We start from the raw sequence: 21,529 nt of genomic DNA on the forward strand, positions 1-21,529 counted from the left end.
CAGCTTTCTCCTGCCTTCAAGTCAGAACCATTCATTCCCAGTAAAGCTCTATAAAAACGGAAGTGCTGCAAATCAAATTCCATTTGAAATAAACTAAGGTAGGGTAAGCTAGAATCCTCTTATGGTCTGGTGCTAATAATCACTCACAAGGGTGACTTCTACAAATTTAAGCTTTTCTTTGAGGTTTTCTTTAAATGGAGGCTGGAACATAGTAAAGGCTTAATAAATGTTTATTGATTGTTATTTCCCATAAAAGTCAAAGTCATAGAAAGAGAAAAGAAAAACAAATTTCCTGTAACAGATATGCATATCAAGCAAAACAAATGTCCTCACCGGCTACGTAGGAAAAAAAAAAATCAATGTCTCATAATGTACCCTAATGCTGTCATCTGCCAGAAGGTAGATAGCATATTTCATCATTAATCCTTTGGAATCATGGAGGGTCAGTGTACTGATCACAGTTCTTTTAAACTTGTGTATCTTTGCAGCGTTGTTTTATTGTATAAACTGATTTCCTGATTCTGTTCTTTTAATTCTTCATCAGTTTTTAATAGTTTTTCTAAAGCTTTAAAATTATCTATTTCCTCATTTCTTAGACCACAGTAGTATTCCATCACCTTCACACACAACTAATTCAGCCATTCTTCAAGTGATGGGCATCCCTTTAGCTACAGGTTTTTGCCACCACAAAAAAAGAGCTGCTGAGAGTATTTTTGTTCATCTAGGCCTTTTTCTTCCTCTCTCATTGACAGTCAGAACAAAGCTAGTAAGACGCTATGGGAGTCTGTGGAAGAATCCACCATGCCTTCAGCCCCTCTGAAGTCCCACCAGCTTTTAAAATGGCCCCAACCAACACACATGTACTAAACAGCTCAATCAAGGGCACCGCCCATCTTCCCAGGAGCAGGTTGGCCACCTTAGTGTCCTCCTCAGCTCCTCACCCTCACTTGCCAATTAGCTGCCCAGTCTTATGGCTTATGCCTTTTCCACAACTTTCACACATGTCCCCTCCTCTCTACTTCCACATTCTGTGTAATTGAAGCCCTCATTACCTCTCTCTTGGACAACTGTCTTCTAATTGGTTAGTTAACTAATTAATCTCCTATCTCAAGTGCATCTCTATTCATCTTCCACCAAGCTTCCTATGCCACTCCCTTACTCAATAAATTCCAGCGGCACTCTATTACCTCTGCGGGCAAATAAAAACTCCTCTTTCAGGCATTTAAAGTCTGTCACAACCCAGATCTAATCAGGCCTCATCTCATATTATCCCCCTGCAAGCCACACATCGCCCAGCCAAACAGGTCACTTTGCTACTCCTCAAAGGATGTCCCATCTCCTGTCTCCTGACAGCTGGAGTGTCCTCACTTCTCTGGGAATTCCCAGTTACCTTCAAATCTCAATTCAAGTACCAATAAGTCACCTTGTATGTACAAAGAGCTTAGTGTAAACCCACACTGGGTAAGAAAAGCAAAAGCACAGAGTTAGGAGGACAGAAGGGTGTCACCTTCTCCATGAGGCTGCTCCCATCCTCCAGCTTCTGGCACTTCTAAAAAAATGTCCCTGAATTTATCCTGTCTATACATATTTAATTTTATCTCCATTACAAGGAAGGGCTTCCTCAGCACAGTGCTTGGTATACTGTAAGCACTTAATATGTGCTTGTTGACTTATCAACACATAGATACATTATGTCTTCCCCTCTTCTTCACAGAATATAAGCTCCCAGAGGACAAGGACTGTTTCCCTTTTGCCTTTGTATGCATGGCACCTGGCACACAGCAGGTGCTTAAGAAAAGCTTGTAGAGTTGTGGTATATGAATGTAATGGAATACTATTGTGCTATAAGAAATGACGAGCAGGCAGACTGCAGAAAACCTGGAAAGACATATATGAACTGATGTGGAGTGAAATGAGCAGAACCAGAAGAACATTGCACACAGTAACAGCCACACTGTGTGATGACTAACTTTGAAACACTTGGCTCTTCTCAGCAATACAAGGATCTAAGACAATTCCAAAAGACTCATGATGGAAAACGCTATCCACCTCCAGAGAAAGAACCAATACTATTTGCTCTTTTTTTGCTGTTTTATTTATTCTTTCACGTGATAGTTTCTCCCATTGGTTCTAATTCTTCTTTACAACATGACTAATGTAAAAATCTTTAATATGAACGTATATGTAGAGCCTATATCAGACTGCATGCTATCTTGGGGAGCGGAAAAGGGAGGGAGGGGGAGAAAATTTAAAACTCAAAAGCTTATGGAAGTGAATATTGAAAACTAAAAATAAATAACTTTAAAAAAAAAAAAAGCTTGTAGACCAACTGATAATGTAGAAGGGCACTGTGCTAGGCCCCAAGCCCAAAAACAAAATGATAAACAGTCCTTGTCCTAAAGTTAACAGCCTCTGCACACAACATGTACTAAGATAATCCAGATACAGAAGACACTGGGCCTGGGATTTCTTTGGTATACAGAACTCCCAGGAGAGGAAATTGTCTCATCTTGTCTACAACTTTTAGAGTCGCCTGGGAATGTGAAGAGAGTCACACAGCCAGTCCGTGTCTGAAGAGACTTGAACTGGGATCTTCCTGCCTTTGAGGCCAGCTCACTATTCATCATACTGTGCTGCCTTGCATTTTGTACAACACCAGATAATTTGACCTATTTTGTACAATATCAGATAATTTGGCAGCTAGGCAGCACAATGGATAGAACACCATCCTGAACTCAGGAAGACTCATCTGGCCTCAGACGCTTACTGGCTGTATGAGCCTAGGAAAGCCACTGAATCCCGTTTGCCTCAGTTTCCTCAACTGTAAAATGAGTTGGAGAAGGAAATGGCAAACCACTCCAGTACCTTCGCCAAGAAAACTTCAAATGGGGTCCCAAAGAGTTGGATAGGACTGAAACAACTAAACAACCAAATCTGAAGAGAAAGAGAGAGCACCTAGGGTTATCTGGAGAGGCTTCCCCTAGGTGATGGCCTATGGGCTGAACCTGGAAGAAAGATAATGACGCTAGAAGCCGGGGTGAGGAGAGAGTACATTCCAGGCCTGAGGGACAACCAGTAAGTGCAAAGAGGTGGGGGATGGAACACAAAATTCAGGGAACAGTTAAGTAGCCTCAAAGGGGAATAATGTACAATAAACGTTTACTTTTTAAAAAGAAGCAAGATAAATAAGACTGCCCCAACCAAGATCTTTTGAATTAATGTCATTAATACATTTTCAAACCCCTCTACCCAAATCCTTTGAGATGTAAATTGGCTTAAGCAATCCTGCCTACCAGGGCCATCCTGTTTACTATGCACACATAAACACTTCCTTAGGAACCAACCTGGCTATAACAAGTTCCTGGAACAGAAACATTAGATGGGGTGTACCTATTATTTTTTTCCTTTGAAACATCCCCAGACTGATTTCAAAAGAAGCACACCCTCTCCAAAACCCAACAAAAAACAAAAGGTCAATTAATAACCCCATGGCATTGAAATAATGTTGGTTTTTTCTTTCAAATATAACTGAGTCAACTCTGGGGAAAGTCTGTCTGACTCCCTAACAATAAAAATCATCTGACTGTGTAACAAATACAGGGGGTCATCTTTGAGTTCAAAGACTGAGTGCAAGAAAGGCCCTCAAAAGTCAGCTAGGCATTTAACCAAGCTCAAAAGTGACTTCCAGAGAAGAGCCAGATTTAGAAATGGAAGGATCTTCTGAGGTCATACAGTACAACCTGGTTCCCTCCTATTCCAGATGAAGGAAGCAAGGCTGAGAACAGTGACTTGCCCAGGGTCACATAGAGAGCAACACCATAATATACTTAGCTTCTCTTCCATTACAAATACTTCCTTACAGGGAGTAGCTAGGTGGCGAAGTGGATAGAGGTCCAGCCTTGGAGTCAGAAGGACCCGAGTTCAAATACGACCTCAGACACTTGACACTTACTAGCAGTGTGACCCTGTGTTAAACCCAGATTGCCTCACCTAAAAAAAAAAATACTTCCTCAGAGAAAGACCCTAAATTCTGGAACCTTAAACAGCCACGCCTCTTCCATACAAACAGTCTTTTCACTCTGATGTGTATAGCTACACTTAATAACAACTCACATTTATACAGCAATTCATAAGTTTATTCTCCCCTCATGACAGTTCCTGTGAAGTAAATCTTAAAAACAAATATTAACCCAATTTTAAAGATGGGGACAATGAAGCTATATTAAAGGGGTTAAATGCCTCCCCTAAAGCCCCAGAACAAATAGCTAGACTAGGAAGATTTAAACCATATCTCCAGAAAAACAGGGAAGGAAGGATGGAAGGAGGGAAGGGAGGGAGGGAGAGAGGGAAGAGGGAAGGAAGGAAAGAAGGAAGAAAAGGAAAGGAAGGGGAAAGAAAGGGAGGGGAGGGAGGGAGAGGAAGAAAGGAAAGAAGGAAGGAGGGAGGGAGGGAAAGAAAGAAAGGGAGGGAAGGGAGGGAGAGGAAAAAAGGAAAGAAGGAAGGAGGGAGGGAGGGAAGGAAGTAAGGAAAGGAGGAAGGGAGAAAAGGAGGAAGAGGAGAGAAGGACTTATTTAGCACCTACTATGTGTCAGGCACTCTTCTAAGTGCTTTACAAATATCTCATTTGATCCTCACAACAACCCTGGAAGATAAGTGCTATGGTCATTATTCTCATTATTCTCATTTTACAGAGGAGGAAACTGGGCAGACAAGTTAGGTGGACTTCCCAGCATCACAATACGATAAGCATCTGAGGCCAGATCTGAAGCCAGGTCTTCCTGACTCCAGGAAGGCACTCTCTGATTCTCGTTATCTTTAGCTCATGTTCAAGACTCAGTTCAAGCCTTTCCTGATTTCCATGCCCTCCATTGGCTTATCTTCTAATCCCACTGCAAAAATTATGTTGTGTGTACTCTGCATATTTTTTGTATTAAATAACCATGTGCATATTGTTTACCCCTCATTGAATATAACTTACTTGAGAGCAGAGACTTCTTGATTTTTTTGTCTTTATATCTCTCGGACCTAATACGGTGCTTGGTAATACAACAGGCACCTAATATATGCTTATATAATTGAACTGATGTATACACTTTTTAAGACTTTCAGGAAAATACAATCTCTACCCAAAAGATTCAGAAGGGATGGGGGGAAGGTATGAGAGCTGCATTCAATTATCTGAAGGGCTGATATAGAAGACTGAATCAAAGGTCCTTCATTTTTTTGTCATAGACCCCACCCCTTTGGCAGTCTAGTGAAGCCTACAGACCCCATCTCAGAAAAAGGTCTGTTGCCTACATTTATAACTGAAGGAAATAATCAATTGTGGTTGAAGGTTAGTGAAAATAAAAATGTAATTTCTATTTCCATCCAAGTTCATGAACCCTCTCAAATCTATCCACAGATCCCCTGGGCATCCATGGGCCCAGGTCAAGAACCCCTAGATCAGATTCTTCTTTGCTCTAGACAGCAGAACCAGGAACAGAGGGTGGAAAATACAGTGAGGCAAATTTAGGCTTGACATCAGGGAAAACCTCCCGACGATGACAGCAGCCCACCACAGGTGGACGGGGCCTCTTCGAAGGTCTTCATGCAATCCTGAATCCCTTGACTGGCAAGTGATCATAGTATTCCTTTCGTAATAAGTCAGATGAGCTAGCCACTACGTAAGGTCCCTCCTGCTTCTGAACGCTGTGATCTCCATCATCTAGCTGTGTTTGATGGCAAGTCTGGTGCCCGGAAAACGAAAGGCCTAGAGCTGGGATCAGCACCCACCCAAAGGCAGCCTGCCAAACCTTCAGTGACAGTCATGAAGATCCCATGGAATAACAGATGTCACTGTGCCTCGAAAAGAGTAGGTATTCCACAGATGTTTGCAGATTCAGAATGTGAATACTGTCACTCTTTGTGGGTGGGAAGGAAGGAATCGTGGAGAACGTTTCAAATGCAAATATGGCTCAGAGGGGTCACTTCAGCGAACGCTGTAATTAACACTTTGGCAAGGATTAGCTGACAGCCAGCAGAGGACAAGAATGAGACATAGGATGGGGGTGTGCACATGCATGGACGGGGAGGGGAATGCCAGCTAGGAGGAAGAAAAGGAATCCTAACAAAGGAGGAGAGAGGGTGCCAAAGATGTGTTTTGCCTTCCTGCTTTACAGTTGGGTTGGTTTCATTCATTTTTAGTTTTCAACATTCACTTCCATAAGATTTTGGGTTTTAAATTTTCTCCCCCTTCCACTACTCCCCCCCCAAGATAGCGTACAATCTGATACTAGGCTCTGCATATACATTCATGTTACCCGCTTTACAGTTTCATCCAAAATTTTGAGTCACTAAGAATCACCTCGTATACTACCTTCACTTCATCTATCACACAGGCTGCCAACCCAACCCCCTCGATTCCCCTTCCCAGCAAGCCATGGGAAACCAGACACATGAGACAGCTGGGATAAAACAGCACCAACCTGGCTGAGAAAGGTGAGATGAACCCAACATCCCTCCAGCCTGTCAGTCCCCTGGATGAACACATTATTTCAGGGGACTGGATTAATGATATATTCTAGAAAAAGTGAAGTACAATGAATAGCTCCCCTAAACAGCAATCAGCCTGACTGATTCCATAACTTGTGCTTTGGCCAAGCCACTCATCCCTGTGGCACTCAGTGCGTGGCATCTATAAAATGGGTATACTATGACCAAGCAAGCAAGCATTTATTAAGTGCATACTATGTATTAGGCAATGGGGATACAAAATGAAACATTCCCAGATGGAAGAGTGACAATATCAATCCATCAAAATAGAATGAAAATATATACAAAGTAAACGCAAGATAATGGGTGGGGAGGAAGGCACTAGTCAGTAGCCAGGATATCAGGAAAGTCCTCATGCAGATGGTGGCACTTGAAGAGACAAACCAAAAGTGCTTTTAGGAGGCAGAGGAGGAGGAGGCTGAGCATCCAGGTATGACTGCAAAGAAAAGTAAGAGGTGAATATTGTGTGAGAGGGAATACAAAGGTCAGTACAGAGTTGCATGCTGCTTAACATGCTATAAAGTCGTTTTCCGTGTAGTAGCACCTCCAGGGTGCCAGAGCTAGAGGCAGAGAGCGCTACTTCCGTCCCTCACTGGCTACACAATCACAGGCTAACATCCCCACTCAGAGGATCTACACCTCCTAGGGCTGTGGGCAGGCTCAACAAGACAGCCCCCCATTCCCTTTTAGGTGTTTTGAATAACCCTGAGAAAAAGCTAGGCAGGTATTGTACTCCCACTTTATCGAGAAAACCATAGAATCCCATGAGTTGGAGGACACCCTAAGAATTCATCTACTCTGATAGGGAAGGCAAAGTCAGTGGGAAGAAGACTTGTCTGGGAAGGACGTGAAGTTCAAATCCTTCCCCACCTCCCCCACCCCATCCCTACCTTGTCCAGTCCCTTGTCCGGTCCCTTATCAACTGTATTACCCCAGGCAAATCACTTTACCTCTTTCTCTCCCAGTCTTTCCTCAGCTCGAAAAGGCTTCCAAGAAAATGGGTTAAGTATATGCCCTTTAAAGGTTCAAAGAGGGACAGAAAGGTCCCATATACATCAAAATATTTACAGTGGACTTCTTTTTAAGTTGTAAAGAAGTAAAAACACACAGGTGTCCCACAATTAGAGAACGATTCACTAAATAAATTTATCGTGGTATGTCGATGAAATGACTATTACTGTGTCATTAGAAATGAATACTATGAAGAATTCAGAGATGCAGAGAAAGACTTATATGAACTGATGCAAAGTAAGATGTGTGTGATAGTATCAATATACAGAATGATTACCACATTGTCAATGGAAAGAGACACAAAGCAATTGGAACCGAACTATAATTACAAGGACCAACCTGGGCCTCAAACAGATGAGAAAATGTTCCTCCCTGCTGTTTTTTGGGGAAGGATAACTAAGGGTATGGATGGTTACATGTACGGACCAAGCTGGCTGATGTGCTCTGGTTTTTCCAAATTAGTTTTTTTTTTCCGTTTCTCTCTTTCTTCTTTGTTGTTTCACACTAAAAGGACAAGACAGTCAACTGAAGCAAAAAAAAAGTTATAATTTTACTTTGAAACAAAAATATTCATCTTACTATCTCTATTTTCTTTGCCTTATTGATAAAAAAAGAAAGGCACTATATCACCTTGACCAAGTTGTATTTAAGTATTCTTTTTTTTTCCTGTCAATTGGGGTTAAGTGACTTGCTCAGAGTCACACGGCTATCCGCTGTGCCACCTAGCTGCCCCTTAAGTATTCTTAAAATTCAGTCTTTCTACTATTAAAAATAATAGCTCTCTGGATAGAAGAGGTAGGAGGGATATATTTGGAAACGAAGGTGATAGAAAAACAAGAGACATCAATAAAAATTTTTACAAAGAAAAAAAAAAGCACTCACCCCATACAACCTTCTACTCAGAACAGGGATCTCCCTCCATGACCACTCTGAAAGCTGGTCCTCTATCTAGCCTGAAAATTTCCTGTGCCAATGAACTTACAAGAAAGTTCATTTCATTTTTGAAAACTCTTATTAGAAAAATCTTCCTTCTACTGAGAAAAAAAGAATCTACCTTTGAACTTGGTGCTCTTCCTGCACCTCTGAACTTCCCCCAGTGATCTAGGGGCCCCTTGGCCCTCCATGGCTGGGAGCTCTCACAGACTGACTTGTCTTCTCCTGTACCATATGGTCCAGGACTTTCTCTTCAGAGCCATTGAGGGCTACTCTCCTTTGAACACAAGAACGACCTTTCCCATAAGTTAATATCCTATTTCAGCTTGGAGATCAAAGCTAGCTCAGGAGGAAACCGAGCTCTCTTTGGAAGAAGTCCTTATTTCCCAAAAGTCATATTCCTCCATTCAATAAACAGCCTCTGACCTCAGTAGAAGGCAGACGCACCAATATAAATCTAGAAAGACTGCCCCTTCCCTTAAAAGAAAAAAGCCTGGGACTCCTCCCACTACACTAAGAGGTGGGGGAAGGGACAGGGAAGCAAGAGATAGCAGGGAAGGCTATGGACAACCACAGAAGAAATACTGAGAGATATCATGTTGTGCCTCAAAGAACAAGAGATAGAGGACTTGGGTTCAAATCCCAGTTTGCATTAATTATTAACTATGTCACCTTGAGCAAGTTCCCTAACCTCTCTAGATCTTCTTGTCCTGGTCTTATTAAATGAGGGGGTTGCAACAGGTGGTCTCTGAGGTCTGGGTCCCTATCAGTTACCTCTGAAATAACATAAATAAATCCACTTCTTTCAGCTGCAGGTACTCACTGGCCTTCCCCTCCAGGAGCCACAAACCAAAGATGGGATCCCAGATGTATAGCTCAAAGGGACAAAAGAGGCCTTCTAATTTAACCCCTCATTGTTCAGATAAGGAAAATAAGGTCCAGGGAAATGAGGTAATCTGTCAAAGGTCACATAGGAAGCATCAGAGAGGCAAAGTCTCAGGTCCACCAACCTTAAAGGAGATGGTGTCTAAACTCACCATCTCGAGCAACACTAAAACTTTCCAGAGGCAGTGCAAACATCTCATCCAACTTAGGGTACCATCCAGACAACAAATTACAAAGACATGAATGATTCAAGAAGCTTCAGAAGAGCATGCTGTCATACAGTGAGATAACCCAAGTCAACAAGCATTATATGGCTCTAATGTGACAGGCACCAGGTGATGGGGAGCCAAAGAAAAGCAAAAATAGTTCTGCTCACAAGGAGGTCATGCTCTAATGGAGGAACCGAGATGGAAGCAACAGGTAATCTCAGAGAGAAAGCTCTAACATTAAGGGGGATCAGGAGAGACTTCTTACAGAACATGGGATTTTAACTGAGTCTTGGAGGGAAACACAGGGAAGCCGAGAGGTGGAGACAAAGAGAGAGAGAATTTCAGGCAGAAGAACGCCCAGAGTAGAGAGCTGAAAGAAGCCGGTGTCACCGGACTAGTGAATATGGGGACAGCAGTAAGATAGAAGACTACTAGCTACCACGAGTAGGGGAACAGTCAGTATCTTATGGTTCCATTATGAATGCCTTAGATTTAATCAATTCTTCTCAGATCTATGGCTAAAGGTAAGAGCTCATAACTAAACAAAGGACAGAGAAGATCACAAAAGATAAAACTGTCAATTTTGATTATATGAAATTTAAAAGGTTTTACACCAAGGAAAAGAAACAATGAAAAGAAACAGCTGGGGGAGGGAGGTACACATTTGCCACAAGTTTCTCTGGAGAAAGGTCTTATTTTCAAAACATATAAGGAACTGACTCAAATTTACACCAACCATTCCCCAAATGAAAAATGGTCAAAGGATACGAACAGGTAGTTCTAAAAAGAAGAAATCCAAAGTATCAACAACCATATATCCCTGCAACTCCAACATGCCACCCCCACCAAAAAAATAAAGCACTCAAATCAATGATAATTGCAAATGCCAATTGAAGTGAACCTTAACTGCCACCTTACCCCCAACAGATTAGCAAAGATTATTTTAAAAAGAAAAATAAACTTTGGAGGGGTTCAGGAACACATTTGCTAGTATAGCTGCCAAATGACACAGACGTTCCGCAGGATAATCTGGAACTGTGTCCAAAGAGTCACCAACTATGCATGCCATTTGACCGAGCAATACCTCTGCTAGGCCTTTTTTCCAAAGAAATCAAAGAAAAGAACTCATATGAACAAAAATATTTATAGCAGCTTTTTGCAGCATCAAAGAATGAGAAACTCATGGGGTGCCCATCAATTGAGGAAATGAATTAAAAAAAACTGTGCTGCATGAATGTAATAGAATATTACTGTGTCATAAAAATGATGGGAGGGATGGGGTCAGAGAAACCTGAGAAGACTTATGTGAATTGATGCTGAGATGAAGCGAGCAGGCCCAGGAGAACAATTTATAAAATAACAGCTACATTGTAAAGCCAACCAACTTTGAAAGAGTTACGAGCTCTGATCACTGCAGTAACCAACCATGATGCCAGTAGACTAATGAGGCTCTATCCACGCTACTCACCTCCCCTGATGGATTTAAGGTGCAGAATGAGATATATATATTTTTGGACATGGACAAAAGAGACTGTGTTTTACTTGACTATGAATATTTACTACAAGTTTCTTTTTTTTTCTTTTAATGAGGGAAGGAGAGAAAAAAAATGCTTGTTAATTGAAAAACGGAATTAAGAAAACAAACAAAAAAAGATTTAATAATCAACCTTCCTAACAAAATCCCTAAGATTGAAACTTGGGTGAAAATTTTGCCCAAGAGACTATAACTAGATAAGATGTAAATATACTGCCTAATTTACTTCCCATGGGTTGCAGATCTAAGAAATATTAGACCACATAAGTAGAGGTAGCCAGATGCCTCTAATCCCATGGACAGGAATACCTTTTAGAAGAAATGCTGGGGGCAGCTAGGTGACACAGAGGATGGAGCACCGGCCCCGAAGTCAGGAGTACCTGAGTTCAATTCCAGTCTCAGACCAAACACTTGACACTTACTAGAGGTGTGACCCTGGGCAAGTCGCTTAACCCCAACTGCCTTAAAAAAAAAAATACTGAAAAGGCAGCATGACACAGCAGAATTCTGAAGCTAGAGTTGGAAAGACCTGGGTTTGAATCCCACCTCTGACACTAGCACTGCAGAAACGGGCAAGATGTATAACTTCTGAGCATTAGGCAACTCACCAATATTAATTTAAGTCAGAGAGATCAACTGTGATTTTCATTAACATCGCAAATAATAGATCAATAAACATTTATGAAGTACCTACTATGTGTCAGGCACTGTGCTAAGTACCAAGGATACAAAAAGAGGCAAAAGAGAGTCTCTGCTCTCTCACAATCTATGGAGGAGAAATAAGGAACTCAATCTAATGGATACAAAAACAAACCAACACATACATATAAAGCAAGCTATACACAGGATAAATGGGAAATAATTAGCAGCAGGAAAACACTAGAATTAAGAGGGGTTAGGGAAGGCTTCCACTAAAAGATGGGATTTTAGTTAGGACTTAAAGAAAGCAAAAGAGGAGGGGTAGCTAGGAAGGCAGTGGATAGAGCACCAGCCCTGGAGTCAGGACGACCAGAGTTCAAGTCCCATGTCAGACCAGACACTTGACATTTCTAGCTGTGTGACCCTGGGCAAGTCACTTAACCCCAATTGCCTCATAAAAAAGAAAAGAAAAGAAAAGAAAAGAAAAGAAAAGAAAAGAAAAGAAAAGAAAAGAAAAGAAAAGAAAAGAAAAGAAAGCAAGCATAAGGGGGAGAACAGTCCAGGCACGATGATAATTTTTTTTTCTTTGAGACCAGGTCTCCCTATCTCACCCAGGTTGGAAGTATTCAAAGACAAAGATTTGATCCCAATCCCGGCACAGCACAGAAGCTTTAACCAGCTGCCCAATGTGAGCTAGTTCTCTCTTCCTTATGCCTGGTGCTTCTCTTCCCAATCCCCATCTCAAGGGCTCACCACATTAGGGCCAGATTTTGTGTAGACACCCCATCAGCTAAGTCCACCACAACTCAGTACTCCCCAGTTCAAGCGATCCACCCCAGTAGCCAGGATTACAAGTGTGCACCCTACTCCTGGAATTGTTTAACCTATATTAAGAATACAACATGAGGCCCAAAGTCCAATAAGAAGATCAACATCTGAACATCCTTTCCTCCTTTACTTTCTCATTACCATCCACTGCCACTTATGTAAAGTGATACCCTGAAAATGCTTGCAGCAAAAAAAGTTCAAGAATGGGTTTATAGGACTTCAGCCCATCAGCTTGGGAAGCTGTCCAAGATTACACAATTCTGACTTCAGGGAGAGGGGATTACAAAATGTGATCCATATCTTTCCCAAGACACTCATTACCAGAAAAACTAGGCTTAATCAACTCCAAACAGCAATTTCCCTGTAATCTCAATTTCACGAGGGTTATAGAGTTCAGCACAGGAAGAGTTAACTGAACCAAGGAAAGGCTCATGAAGCCCTTAGGTTCAACTAGTCAATGGTAAACTAGGAAAGTGAAAATCCAAAAAGTGATTGTTCAGTAAGAGAATCCAAAGGGGGTAGAGATGATCTCATCTTAGGGAAAACTAAGCAATTAAATAGCTCTTTGTAATTTTTAATTGCTCTTTAGCATTATAAAAGCTCAAGTAGACCCAACCTCTCTATACTATTGGACAACATCCTCATCAAAAGACTGACAAACTTTTGGGACTCAGTTTCCTGCACTGCAACACCCTTCAAACAGTAAGTGGATGGGGTCAAAGCTTGTCAGTATTAGCTACTTTAAAAAAAAAAAAGAAACCCTTCCACATACCAACACTCCTAACCATGCAAAACCACAAGGTTATGTGAAAAATAGAAAGGCAGTGTTACCTTCAAGGACATTTACAAAAACAAAAGCAAAACCAGATGCAGCCAGTTCACAGACTCCAATGTGGTCACTAGCGCCTAACAGAGATTTGCAGGCATCTGCTTGCCCAAGGGTGTGGAGCAATGAAACCTAAGCAGGTAGCCAGAGGGTGTCCCCCATCTTCACTGGTTTTGCCTGTCTCATCTACCCTCAGGAAGACATCAAAAACTGACCAAAGGTCATCAAAAAAAAAAAAAAGTTCGCTACCATAAATTGTCAAGTCTTCTCCACTCTGCCTCCATTATCTCTCAAATATGTCCACTTCTCTCTACTCACATGGCCACTGCCCTGAGATGAAAGGATCATGCGATTCAAACCAGAAGTGACAGTGGAAATCATCTGGTTCAAGAGAATCCAGGCTCTAATTTGGAACTATATCCAAAGGGCTATAAAAATGTGCATACCCTTTGACCCAGCAATAGCACTTCTACGGCTGTATCCCAAAGAGATCATAAAAATGGGAAAAGGACCCACGTGTACAAAAATATTTATAGCAGCTCTTTTTGTGGTGGCAAAGAACTGGAAATTGAGGGGATGCCCATCAACTGGGGAATGGCTGAACAAGTTGTGGTATATGAATGTAATGGAATACTATTGTGCTATCTAAGAAACGATGAGCAAGCAGACTTCAGAAAAACCTGGAAAGACTTGTATGGACTGATGCTGAGTGAAGTGAGCAGAATCAGGAGAACATTATACACAGTAACAGCCACACTGTACGAGGACTAACTCTGCTAGACTTAGCTCTTCTCAGCAATACAAGAATCTAAGACATCTCCAAAAGTCTCATGATAGAAAATGCTGTCCACATCCAGAGAAAGAACTATGGAACTGGAATGCAGATCGAAGCATACTATCTGCTTTTCTTTTTCTTTTGTTTTGTTTTGTTTTATTTCTTCTTTCTTGTGATTTCTCCTATTGGTTCTAATTCTTTACAACATGACTAATGTAAAAATATGTTTAATAGGAATGTATATGTAGAGCCTATATCAGATTGTGCACCATCATGAGGAGGGAGGCAGGGAGGGAAGGGGAGAAAATTTAAAACTCAAAAACTTATGGAAGTGAATGCTGAAAACTAAAAATAAATCAGTTAATTAAAAAAGAGAGAGAGAGAGAATCCAAACTCTGTGAGGGAAGACATTGTTTCATTTCATCTTTCTCCCCAGACTCCCCAGTGACTGGAACATAGTAGGTACTTAAGTACTTGTTCACTGACTGATAGCCCAACCCCATCATCTGACAAACAGAAAAAGTGGAGCTCAGAGATGTTAAACAATTTGTCCAAGGTCATGCACGTTGTGACAGAGTCAAGCTTCAAATGCAGGTTCTGAGTCTCAAATTCAGCACTCTTTCCCTGTGATCTGCTTTCCCTCATGGTTCATGCCCTATTACCCTTCACCTAGACTATCACAAGAGCTAGTCTCCCTGCTTCTAATCTCTCCCCTCTCCAATCTATTCTCTATACAGCTGCCAAATTAATATTCCTTCAACACATTTGTGACTATTTCATTCCCTTGCTAAAAAAGAAAATAAATAAATCTTCAGTGGCACCTCTCTGGCTTTTGGCTAAAATACAAACTCATCATTTGAAGTCCTTTACGATCTGGCCTCCAGAGAGGAGAAATAACAGTAATAAGTATAAGAATAACATACTATAAGGTTTGCAATGATCTCTACAAATATATCATTTTATCTTCATAAACTTGGGATTTAGGTGCTATTATTATCCCCATTTTACAGATGAAGAAACTGAGGCAGAAACCCATTAAGTGACTTGCCCAGGGTCACACATAGCAATGGACAGAAACTGCAGAGAAATATATTTAGGATTGGCTATGAGGGAAAACTAATAACTTGTTGTTGTTCAGTCATTTCAGTCATGGCCTGACTCTTTGTGACCCCATGTGGGGTTTTCTTGGCAAAGACACTGGAAAGGTTTGCCATTTCCTTCTCCAGTTCATTTTATGGATGAGGAAACTGAGGCAAACAGGGTTAAGTGACTTGTCCAGAGTCACACAGCTAGTAAGTGTCTAAGGCCAAATTTGAACTCACGAAAATGAGCCTTCCTGATTCCATATATATATTGTCTTAATAAACAAAGCTCTTTATATACAGTATCTCATTCGGTCTCACAGGGCCTCTCAGATTCCCTCCAACTCTGTGATCATACGAGGGGACATAGTAATGCAGAAGGAGGCTGATCTATAGCATATACTTACTACCTGAATGACCTTGAGCAAATTATTCTACCTTGTTGGGACTCATCTGCAAAATAAAGAAGTTGAGACTTCCCACCATGATGTCTGTCTGAAGAGGAGACAGGCCAACCTAATTCCCACATACCTATACCAGCAAAAACTGAGGAGACGGCACCAGATCAAGAAAAGACCAAGAAATCTAAAAATAAACTACATATAGGAAGGAAATACACAGATCTACCCCAGATCTGCACAAGTCCTGGGAAGGGCTACTCTCAAAGCAGTCCTTTGAAGTGACTGGTACAAATATAATCATACCCATTTTACAGATGACCAAAGAGTCGCAAAGTTAGTTATCAACAGACAGGGCTTGATGTCCACACCTGGAATGAACTCTCTCCTCTTTGCATTCTTAAATCCTTCTCCTTTTTCAAGACCCACCTTAAGCACCACTTTCGGCATCAGGAGTCTTTCACCAGAGGTCTATGAATTTATTTTAAAACATTTTGATCACTGTATTTTAATACAGTTGGTTTCCTTTATAATTCTATATTATGCATCTGAAAATAACATTCTGAGAGGTCCATAGGCTTCCCCCAGGCTGACAAAGGGGATTAAGACACAACAGTCCCCTCAGGGAAGCCTTTCCTATTGCGAATGCCTTCTCTCCCAAACTGCCCAGTATTTAACTACTTCGTATTAATTCATATTTATTTATTCATCCATTAGTTATGACACTGCACAAATCACTGCACTAAATCATGTCTAAGGTTCCCTCACTCTTAATTTGCCATTTCAGTATTCCCCAAAACTCACTGACTTGTATACCAAAGCAGTGGTCCTTGATTTTTTCTTCATGCCTTTTAAATAATGTATACAAAAAGGACTCTAAGAGGACTAGAAATAAAAAGGAATTATACATTCTCCACTCATCTTGTTATGTGGAATCTGAGAAACACAGAGCAAAGAAGGACGGACGCTCTGTGAGCTGGGATGACTTGGTACAAAAGAAGACAGCTTTATGGTAGGAGGAAGCTGCTAAAACACTGCCCCTACACATAGTCCCCCTAACTTACAGAAGTGCCACCCAGGAAGATTTTACACCTTGACTGACCCACTGGTCACCCTGGATTTCAAGAAAAGGAATCACTTTAGAAGCAAGCAGGGAGAGTCTTCCACTTCATAGATCCAAGTTCACAGAGGAAAGGGTAAAACAGGGAAGCAGGTAAGTATCTGATCAAAGGTTGGCCTCAAAGAAAAAAACGAGAAAATTCATCTCTTTCTCTTCTTTTCAAAGATGGAAAACTAGAGGCGCAGGCAGAACATTGCCTAAACTGGCAGACTGTAACATATGACACACACACGTATTAGTTTTGTTGAAAAGTCATCCCCCCCATACTCCTTTTTAATTCTTTCTTATAAGGGTTATTTGCATATTGCCTGTCCCATTAGAATGTGAGCTCCCTGAGGGCAAGGAATGTGAGGGGTTTTTTCTTTTCTTTGTATCCCAAACACTAAGTACATCATTTAGCACAAGGGTGGGGAGCCTGTGGCCTTGAGGCCACATACGGCCTTCTAGGTCCTTGAGTACAGCCTTTAGACTGAGTTCAAGTTTTACAGTTTTTTTACCCTTTTATTAAGGGAGTCTGTTCTGTGAAGTTTGGATTTAGTCAAAGGGCTGCACTTGAGGACCTAGAGGGCCCCATGTCATCTCAAGGCCACAAGCTCCCCACCCCTGATCTGGCATATAGTAAGAATCTAACAGATGATTACCAAGTAATTGTCAACAAATAATGGCTCTCTTGGTAGGAAAAGGGGAAAGGATATATTTGAAAATGAAGGTGATATGTAAAAACAAAAGACATATGTTTTTTAAAACTATAAATAGAGTATCGAGTTAATTCCTCATCTTAAAGGAAGAACATTTACATACACATATTTATATAATCTTTAAAAAGACCTTCAAACTTATGAATTGGGGCAGAATGAAGTAAGGGGAACTAGGAAAACAATACACATCAGTACAATCATCTAAACAAAAGGAAAAAACAAAGCCCAACATTATATAATCATGAAGCTCAATCTTGGGAAGAAATTCACCTCCCCTCCTAGGAGAGGTGGGGGACTTGAGGTGCAAAATGTTGCATAAGCCATATCAGACATGGTCTCAGTCAAGTGACTTTGCTTAAATGTTTTTCCTTGTTCCAAAGGAAGTGTTCACTTGGTTTTTTTCTTTTGAGAGGGAAAAATATATACCCAGAAATGGCTGTGATATAAAAACAGAAAGCATCACAAAAATTGTTAATTTAGGGCCCTTCTAATCAGTGTAGTAACCAGTCTTGTCCATTATCACACAGCAGATGAGAAGTTTCAAAAGGTGGAGTTCAGTCATGTATCCACAGAAATACTATCCCCACCCTTTTTTTCCCATACTTCTTTGTGTTGATGTAATCCTGATATTATAGCACGTAGTCTCCAAGCTATTTGCCATCTCAAAAGAATATTTAAAACCCCTACAAATCCTATTTACTGAAACCAATGAGGAAGGCTGCAAGGCATGACTTTCTGATATTCTGTCATGTAACCATGGCTCTCCAGTCATGTAAAGCTTATATTTGCATTGATTTCTAGATTATAAACAATTCCACAGTCTGATGTGGAGAAAGTAGGCTCTCATTTCCATTTTCCCCTAGCAACAAAAAGATACCCATTATAAGGCAAAAAAAAAAAAATCCAGTCACATGCATAGCTTCTCCAAAGCCTTTCCAGTCAACCCACAAGAAGTGCGGTTAGGCTATCAGGGAAAGCATCATATCAGTCACAAAAGAAAGTGGGTTATCTTTTAAACACAAACACCCACAAGAGAAAGCTTCCCTTAACCAAAAAGGGAGAAATACAGAGATTTCACTGCTCTGTATATCTTTTAAAAAAAAACAACCCAACCACCTTCAATTTACAGCCACAAAGCATACCAAACCAGACCTGGAAAAAGGGGAAGGGAAAGGAAGGGGGAAACACAGAGCTGTCAACGTTGTGGCCTTCTCTGAACAAGCACAGAAAACACTTTGTGAATGAGCCTTTTAAGAAATGTCTTGTGTTGTCTTATCTGTATGTGCGTACGTGTGTGTGCACGTGTATATGTATGTATGTGTATGTGGGTGTCTTCCCATTACATCTTGCAGAAAGCATGGACTCTACAAATGTTGAAAAAGTCTCTTGCCTGTGGTCCCCCTGCCTCTGGTCTGCTCCCATCGCATCCCCAATGTATCATCTGCACCCGCTACCAAAATAAACCAAGGGCACGCATCTGATCATGCCATTCTCTTACTCAAAAACCTACATACAGAGGCTCCCTTCTGCCTCTAGGAGAAAGTCAAACCCTTTATTCTGGCATTCAAGGCCTCCTTCCAATTAGCCAAGCACCTACTTCCCTTTCCAGCTTTTTTCTTTAAACATGACTCCCCTACACTCACCCAAACTGACAACTAGCTGTCCCCCTTACTCAGCATTCCATCCCTCCTCTCTCTGGGCTTGCACAGGCTATCCCCCTGCCTCTGGAATTAAATCCTTCGTCATCTCCTCATCTCAGAATCCTTACCTCCCCTCAGTGCTCAGTTTAGATGCTGCCTCCTCCCCTGGTACACAGTGGCAGGTTACTAGCTCTGGAGTGGAAGGACCTGGGTTCAAATGCCAGGTCTATGCTGTGAGACCTGGAGAGTCACTGAATCTCTCTGGGCCTCAGTTTCAGCATCTGTAAAATGAGGAGGTTGAACTAGATGTCCTCTAAGGTCCCCTTCAGGTCTAGATTTAAGATGCCATGGTCTCTCAAACGCCTGCTCAACTGTTACTAATTCTCACCCCACACCCCAACCTTGCACTGTATACATGGCATCCCGGATCTTCCCAATAGAATGTAACCTCCCTGGAGGCTAGGGCTTTTATCATGCCTAGCAAATGCTCATTAAGGTATGTTGTTTATTCTCTAGCTATTGTGCAAAACGGCCATTTCCTTAATCAGAATATGTTAAGTCAGCACAAAGATGTATGGAAAAAAGGGAATGGGGGTAGCTGGCAGGAGCAGTGGAAAGAGCACCGGCCCTGAAGTCAGGAGGACCTGAGTTCAAATCTAGCCTCAGACTAAACATTTGACACTTACTAGCTGTGTGACCTTGGGCAAGTTACTTAACCCCAACTGCCTTAAAAAAGGGGGGGGGTATTTGGGGTATTTTTCTGGATACAGGACAGAACTACATCTTTCAAAATACATAAAGTCTTTAAGCCTAGGATGAGATACCTCCCCAGTGTCCCCTTCCAGCACCCAGAACTGTGCACAGCATGTGCTAAGCCAAGGCTCCTTCACCTCTCTTGTACCTGAGCCCCTTGGTCAATACCTAGAGAAGCCCACAGATCCTTTCGCAGAATCATGCTTGGAAATGCATAAAATAAAACACATAAGATTACAACAACAACACCACGTATATTGAAATACAATCATCAAAATATTAAAGAACACAGGCTCAGGGACCCCGGGTTCAGCACTCCTGCAGCAGATGCTAAAGCAATACCTGTTGATGGGTTAAGTGGTACAGAGTCCCGCACCATGTGCAGATGGGCCACTGGCAAGAGCTCCTTTGGCAACTGAACAAAAAAAGGCAGCCAACTCCGGCCAGAGCTGGTCAGATAAGGCACAGGAATCACAGGGCAGAAATAAGACTGAGACCGAAGGGGCCTATAATCCTGAAAACAACATCTCCCAAAAATATCTATTTGTCAAAGCTCATTCCATGTCATCACATTTCAGATAAACAGGGAGGGGACCTTGAGGAGCAGGCAAGCAGACTCTTGAAGCAAGATGCGTATTCACAAGTTTTCATCCGAAAAGGCCTGTGGCCAACAAGCCAGCTGTTTTAATCCCCCAAATTAAGATCTCCAACAGGGTCCCTGGTTGGCTAGCAGATGCTCAGTTATGCTTTTAGATTTTGTTACACAGCTAGCCCAGCAAAGCTCATATAGATATAGATATGCATGCATACGAGTATATATGTGTGTGTGTGTGTGTGTGTGTGTGTATATGTATACACACACATATATGCACATATATAAAATTTCCTAGAGCCCATCACGCCTCTGCCTCCCCAGCTGAAGTAGAAACTGTCAAGAGAGATTTGTGAAAACACCCTTTTTTTTGTTTTGTTTTTGGCTCGAGGCAACCCTCACAAGTCCTACATTTTTTCTTTCATTTTCTAGACTTTCAGTCTATGGGGCATGGATCAAAAGAGAAGTGGAGGGAGACAAGAGAACCAAAAATAACAAGCTGAAAATAAAGGAAATAAGAGTGTTCACCTGGAGGAAGAAATGGGCTAGAGTGTCAGCAAAAGAGAGATTCTCTTTGCCGGATCTGTTTGAAAACAGACTTCTAGATTGTGGGTTCTCTCTTCATCTCCACCCCTGCTCCCTCACATCTGACCTCCTCTCCCGCAGAAGCTCTCATTCAAAGGACACCTGCAGCACAGTGCGGCAAGGTAAGGGACACAGTCCCATACTGATGATAATATACTGACCAGGTCAGATCAGCCAGCTTCTGGCTCTAGAAGGTTGGGCAGGAAAGAGAATGTTGACAAAGAAGCAGACAAACCTTATACATCTGGATTAGCAGTGGCTTTCATAAGGATGAAGGAGGAGATGGAGAAGGGGGAAGACTTTGGAAGAAAAGACAGGAAGATGAACAGCCTAAAAATAAACTGCCCGGGGTAAGAGGGGGTAGTTTAGGAATGTAGTGATAGGCTGTACTTGTAAAGCACTGTTAAGGTTTGCAAAGCACTTTAAAATTATCATCTCATTGAATCCCCACCACAACACTACAGGGTAGAGGCTATTATTTTGCAGA

At 41.6% G+C, this 21,529-nt stretch overlaps 1 protein-coding gene across 6 annotated transcripts in view; it reads right to left on the reverse strand.

Moving 5' to 3' along the window:
* Positions 1 to 21,529, reverse strand: part of DLG5 (discs large MAGUK scaffold protein 5) — a 153,445-nt gene that overhangs the window by 99,118 nt on the left and 32,798 nt on the right. The window lies entirely within an intron of this gene.

The sequence above is a fragment of the Phascolarctos cinereus genome, unplaced genomic scaffold (assembly GCF_003287225.1).
Source record: "Phascolarctos cinereus isolate Bilbo 61053 unplaced genomic scaffold, phaCin_HiC Scaffold_3;HRSCAF=262, whole genome shotgun sequence".
Classification (NCBI taxonomy): domain Eukaryota; kingdom Metazoa; phylum Chordata; class Mammalia; order Diprotodontia; family Phascolarctidae; genus Phascolarctos; species Phascolarctos cinereus.